Raw genomic sequence first — 6,636 nt, 5'->3', positions numbered from 1 at the left:
ACAACATTTACTGCTATTATCTCTGTGTTTTGAATCTTAACAGTTTGGCAGATGTATTTGATGTTATCATCCAGGTTTAAAAATGTTTTTGTATCAGTTAAAGATGCTAGCTGGAGCCTTTTTCTCAAAGTTCTATGAAATAGTCCATTTGAAGGTAAATTCTGAAGCAATTGAGATTTATTTAGCATGTATGTAATTAAAAAAATAATAACAGTTTCATTCCAAAATGTGGTAAAGGGTGTTTTTATTATTATTATTTAGCACTTTGAGATATTTTTAATAGGCAAAGGACTTTGTTAATAAACTGTATCAGTCATTCATGAAGTTGAACTTCATCAATCTCCCTCATTTCTGGTCTTGGGTGACAATCATTTACAAGCTCTGTTTTATGGATTTTAGCACAAAGGCTAAATAAAAAAAATGACAGCAATGCCTTATCTGTAGCAGTAGAAGGCACAATTCTTGCACTAGTTACAGCTTGATCTTAATAGATAATAAATAGTTAAATATACCACAACATCAATAATTTTCTAAGCTTTAATTCGAGCCATATTTTGTAAAAATCTGTTAAGAAATGAGGGAGCTAGCTTGCCTTGAATTCTGCCTGTCCTCCATGCAAACAGCAGCGTTCTGCTGCCCTGACTTAATGCGTAATGATGGCGCCTGCGCGCGCACGTCTCTGTCTATAGAAGCGAATATGTAAGGGCCAATCTAGTAATATATATCAATGGAATCACCATCGTCCTTTGGCGCTGTGGCTGCATTTTCTGTATGCTGAAGCAAATCGGTTGCACCGGTCTCCCGCATGCGTGAACCACAACAGGCACCAGTGTTGAGAGGAGAGATTTCCCTGCGTGCTTCCTGCCGCGGAGAGGTTTTTTTTGTGTGTGTACAGTCACGTGACTATCTGGCTTCATATGATTGGTCACAAGGAGTCGCATGACGGTACGGAGTCGGGGGAAGTTTCTCCCCCTCTGGATCATTTCAGATTATTTGGATTTATTCCAGTCAAAAGCAGCAAGAGTGTGCTCGAGTAAAAGTCACGTTTTTCTCTCAGAGTTATACTCAAGTAAAAGTAATAATAATAAATCCAGTTGCATGTACGGGTAAATTGGTCACACTCCAGAACCCTGCAGGATCTAGTTCTGTACTTAGCCCATACACAAGGCTCACAGTATTACAAAGTGCAAATAAAGGTAGCATAAGCAAAACTGTGAGTTTATTAGAATTTTATTTCCACTGTTTAGCAACCCACTCACATTATTTTTTTTTATCAATCTTCTCCTGAAAATCTATCGAGGTCCTCATGTTCAGTATTTGAATTAAATAGCTGCGCAATTTCAGAATGAAACATGCCGTCTCATCGTTGTCAGAGTCAGTTTTGTTGCTGCTTGGCTATTTAGCAATCATGCCGGCTTTAGGGAAAGCTCAAACAGTTAGAGCAGAGAGGGTCAAAAATCCACTCACATATTCAGGCTCCGCCTCCTATTCTCAGTAAAAGTGTGTGCGCCGCCTCTCATCTATTGCTCCCACGTGTCCTCTATTCCGCTTTTCCTCCAGTGGCACCTGAAACCTGTTTTATAAGTAGTGGTTAGTTCTGCCACAAACAATTATTTTAATAGTCGACTATTATAATAATCACTGATGATTTTTTCTGATTTTTTTTCCACTAATTGAGTCAAGCGCAAAGTGAATGTAAAGCATGTCATTAGCTTTTAACTAACTAAAAACTAGATATATAGTATTACCTGCGATAGTGCTAGTGTGAGTGCTGTAAGCTGAGTTTGGAAGCCTAAAAATGCTAGTGACGATAGCTGAAGATGCTGAGATTGATGGATTAAAAACGCTGAAGTTGATAGCTGAAAACGCTGAAATTGATAGCCAGCTAAAATATTAGTTAAACTCCAAATTAGCCTAAAAAACAGAAAAAAGCTTAAGTTAGCCAAAACAGCTAGCATGTATCTGAAACATTAGCTAAATTTAAAAACAGCCTAAAAAAACAACTAAAAAAGCCTGAGTTAAAATCTTAAATTCGCCAGAACAGCTAGCATGTAGCTGAAATATTAACTAAACTCCAAAATAGCCTTAAAACATTAATAAATGGCAAAATAGTCCAAAAAGTTAGCATAATGCCATTATAACTTTCAACTTTACTACACTCTGACTTCACATAATATAAAGTAACGACTAATTTACTATTAAATTAGTCGTTAACTACTTTATTTGTCGATTAGTCGTCCATTAGCTGACTAATCGTGGTACCCCTAGTAGTGGTGGAGGAAACATTGATTTTTAGATCCATAGATTCTGAATTGCTTTATGAATTTTCAATAATCGATAACTGAAATATGTATATGTTTTAAAGTAAAAGTAACAAGAGGAACTAAACGCGAAGCGTGTTTTAATCTGCCGTTTTTGAAGAGCACTCAAACACGGCTGATCTTGCAGATCTCAACATCTGACCAGCTCAGACTTCTATTAAAGCGACAGTTTGGAGGGATTTTATCTTTCCTAATGTCAAGGGTCAGTTGAATAAAAGTCATGCAATGCATGAGTTATGTCACACCAAAATGAAATAAATAGCGAATGCAAAATCTGTGAAATTACAATGTGAGGCGTCATGTTAAAACATTTTCTTTTATTGATAAAACTTAAACAAGTTAACTGATCTTGTTTTTACTTAAAAATTCACTCTTGTATTAAAGCGAAACATTCTAAAAACGAAATGCAGATCTTTCCAGATGGTCTGGGTGTTTGGCGGGATTGCCCGATGGGCGGGTTCCCCCGGGGCCCCCGTGGCGGGTATGAGGGGTCCTGGCTGCTGCTGCTGCTGCTGCTGCTTCGGCGGGGGGTCTTGGTGTGGGGATGGCGGGGACCTTCCCCCTTTGTACATTCCATTGTCATCCATCTTAGCGAAACATAAACAACCACATGAGCACAGGGGTCAGCTCACCTTCACACCAATAGTATCTGTGACATTATGAAATGCTTTAGATGTGTAGGTTTGTATAAGTGTGTGTGTGTGAACTGAAGTTGTATTGTGTAAATTTCGACTAATTTAAATGCAAAGAATATCTTAGCCAACAGGTATGTTTGTAATTATTGAGTGTGAATGTAGACAGGCCCCGCCCATTCCACACTGTATTTATACCTGGTTGTTTTATGGTGTTGTTACTAGGGATGTCCCGATCCGATCACGTGATCGGTAAGCGAGCCCGATCATGTGGTTGATGACTCGATCGAAATCGGACATTTTCCAGCAATAATGATCTAATATTTAATTTATTCTTATTATGATCAGAGCATATACTTTAAGCTTACCATTCCAGATAAATTCTCCACTAGAAGTCTGCATGTCATGAACAGATCACAACATGTTGTTGCTGTAAAACGCAGCAGAAAACAGCAGCAGTTTAAACAGGAAGCTAACATAAACAATTCAAGTCAAGCTAGCTAGATGATCACAGATTCAGACTTCCGGGATCAATAAATAACTCTTTTAAAAACACGTTAAAATGACAGCAGGGGTCTCTGTTGGTTTGTCTTAACGCAAACAATAACATATAAAGTAATTTCTACAGAAAATGCGGGTTTGTGTTTAATGTTAAACTGTGCTGCTGCCGACAGACATACGGCTGCAGCAGCTGCTAACTGCTAGATGCTAGTTCTGTGATTTAACTCCCTAGGACCCGAGCTGTCCTTTGATATGCCTGTTTGATTTATCTGACAAATGTTTTTCAAAATTAACTACTGTGGTAATAAAACCGAAAGTGTGTTGTCTTAAGAGCTTAAAAAAAGAATGACATAATTAAAAACAAAAAAAGCTAAATAAACAAAAAAAATCAACTCAAATGGTTTTAATGATATCAGCTAGTCATAAACACTCATTAAACTCATGTTAAAACAAAGGCATCTCTTTTTTAGAATTTTAAATGAGGACAGGAATCACATTTGGTTAAAACATGTTCAAAAGCTCTAAAAATACTACTGCTGAATTCACCAAACTTTCTCGCATGATTATCACTTATATAACAAGGAAATAATTATTTTTTTCCTAGTTTATATTTGCTCTATTTTTAATTGTTTATTGAAGCTACTTCATAAAAGCTGGCTAGATCCGGCCGTGGTCGGACTCCCAAGGAGGAGCACACTGAGGGCTACATATATACAGTTTATTGAAGCTTTAGGTAGTGTGGAAACTTCATTGCACCCAGATGCACAGGGGAGTCTCCAGCAGAGTTGACTCTAGGGAAGCCAGTGTGGAGCTTGAAGGCTGCAGGGAATCTTTATTAAATCCAGCCCAGATTATACACGTGGAATCCAGTCCAGATTAGCAACACCAAGAGAAAGAGAGGAGCTTAAGTAATCCAGGCTCAGCTGTTTGGAATCAGCAATCAGGAGACAGGAAGTTAGCATGTATGGAAGGCCAAGAAGACCAAAAAAACCTACAGATCCTGACACAAACTACAAAAGTCTGACTAAAATGTGTTAAAATTTAGTCCTGAGAACTTTGTGGAAAAATTATGGAAAACCATAACTAAAAAGTGCACAAACCCTGAAAGTGCTACACAAGTTTATGTCATTTAATCATTGTTCATGCTCCTACTGTTTCATCATCCTCCAACTTCCACTTTCCCTTTTTCCTTATTTTGTCCCACATCTTTTAAAATATCAAACTCTAAAAAATCTATTTCTTCTGGTCATAAAAAAACATACACAAATATAATTTAAATAAAGTTAAATATCAAATGCAAATTAGATTTAGGGAAATGTGCAACTCGTGTCCAAAGCTACACAACCCTTATTTCAACAGTCAAACGTGTCCAACACAAGAGGCCTTCTGCTCTTATCTGTTTGTACGGCATCTGAACAGAATGTGTTAAAAATATGTAGGTAATATTGTTGTGTGATCTTTGTAAAAATGTTCGTTTCTTTGACTACCATATGTTCCACACTTTAACATACATCATAATATAAGGCACACCATCAAAGAAGTCGTATAAAAGACGCACCAAACTATAAAGCTTATGAAGCGAGGCAAAAGAGTAAGAGATAAGTCTGTCAGTCAGAATTTTAACTGCTTTCACAGTAGCTCTAGAACATGTTTGTGACATGCTAAACGTTAGCCACTTTAGCGTATTAGCAATACCTGTATCTCCCGACTTTGTTTGCAACATGTATAAATACAGAATGATACTGCTAAAACAAACATTACCAAGACTGTGCTAACTCCGAACCTTGTTGATAACGTGTTAAAAAAAATAAAACGTCCAACTCATCTACACATTTGTTATACAATGTGTTGACTCATTCACAATAATACCTAGCCTACATTAAAACTCTTGAGAAAACAGACCGACCCTTTATCAGAGCACTGTGTACCTCTCAAGTAATCTCAACCAGAATGAGTCCATGTATAAGAGACTTTGGATTTTTATACGGTGCAATGTAATTCTAAAAAAAAAAAAAAAAAATTAAGGATTTTCAGTGTGCCTTATTGAGCAGAAAGTATGATAGAATTTCTTCATTCAAATCCTTGTGAGTCAGAAGAAAACAGAAGAATGTCTTTGAAAAAGCTTGTAGCAGTGATGTAGGTCCCACAGTTGGTGGGCCACAAGCTCCCGGCTCTGCTCCATTCGGATGCATCCACTTCCATGAGTGTTTTTATTTTACCATTTATTGTTGCACCGTTAATGTTAGCTTGGGGTTGTAAGGGGCTGTAAGCTAACGAGAGATCAGGTAAACAGAGAGACAATGGGAAATGGGGGCGGGCTAAGTCAGTGCCAAAAGTTCTTCCCACAACTAAGAAGTGAGTGCTAATGAACTCCTGGCGCTCTGCGGAAAATGTCTTAGAAAATGACTCAGGTTATGTGATTTTGGCTAGAAACAAACGTCATTTTTAAAGACTTGAGAAAACGCTTTTACCATAGATCAAAACATGATTTAAGTGGGACTTTAGCTTTGAGTTAGGAAAAGGGGCTAATTATTTTGTTATTAACATTTTAAGGTTTCTCACTGAGGTCGTTTAATTATTTACTGACACTTAATACACAATATCATTTAAAAGTTAAAAAAGGCTCATTCCTGTGTTTGTGTCTCTGTAGTCCTCCCCCAGCATGATGGAAAAGAGGATCTCTGCTCTCATCAGAGGAAACAAGTGGAACAAGAAGCTCCACAGATTAAAGAGGAGCAGGAGGAACAAGAACATCCACAGATTGCAAAGCAAGAACAAGAACCTCCAAAGATTGAAGAGGAACAGGAGTACCAAGAACTTCTTCAGATTAAAGAGGAGCAAGAGGAGTTCAACATCAGTCAGGATGAAGAGCAGCTTAACACAAAGCAAGAGACTGAAACCTTGATGGAGATTCCTACTTATGAAGAACATGAGAACAGTGAAGCAGATCTAAATAATCATCAAAGCTTTAATGTAACTGAAATTCCAGATGAAAAAGGAAGCCAACGTGACGAATCAACCAGTAGAGATGAAGAGACAGATCCACAGAGCAGAGATCAGAGGAAGAGTGTCCAAAACATGGACGGCTTTGACGTGTCAGAAAGTCAGTCTGGTGTTGGTGAGAATGCAAATTTGATTGAGAAACACGAACAATCCCAACAAGAAAGGAGTCTTTACTTTGC

Source organism: Oryzias melastigma, linkage group LG2 (assembly GCF_002922805.2).
Source record: "Oryzias melastigma strain HK-1 linkage group LG2, ASM292280v2, whole genome shotgun sequence".
In the NCBI taxonomy this organism is placed as follows: Eukaryota; Metazoa; Chordata; class Actinopteri; order Beloniformes; family Adrianichthyidae; genus Oryzias; species Oryzias melastigma.
This window is presented reverse-complemented; position numbering follows the sequence as displayed.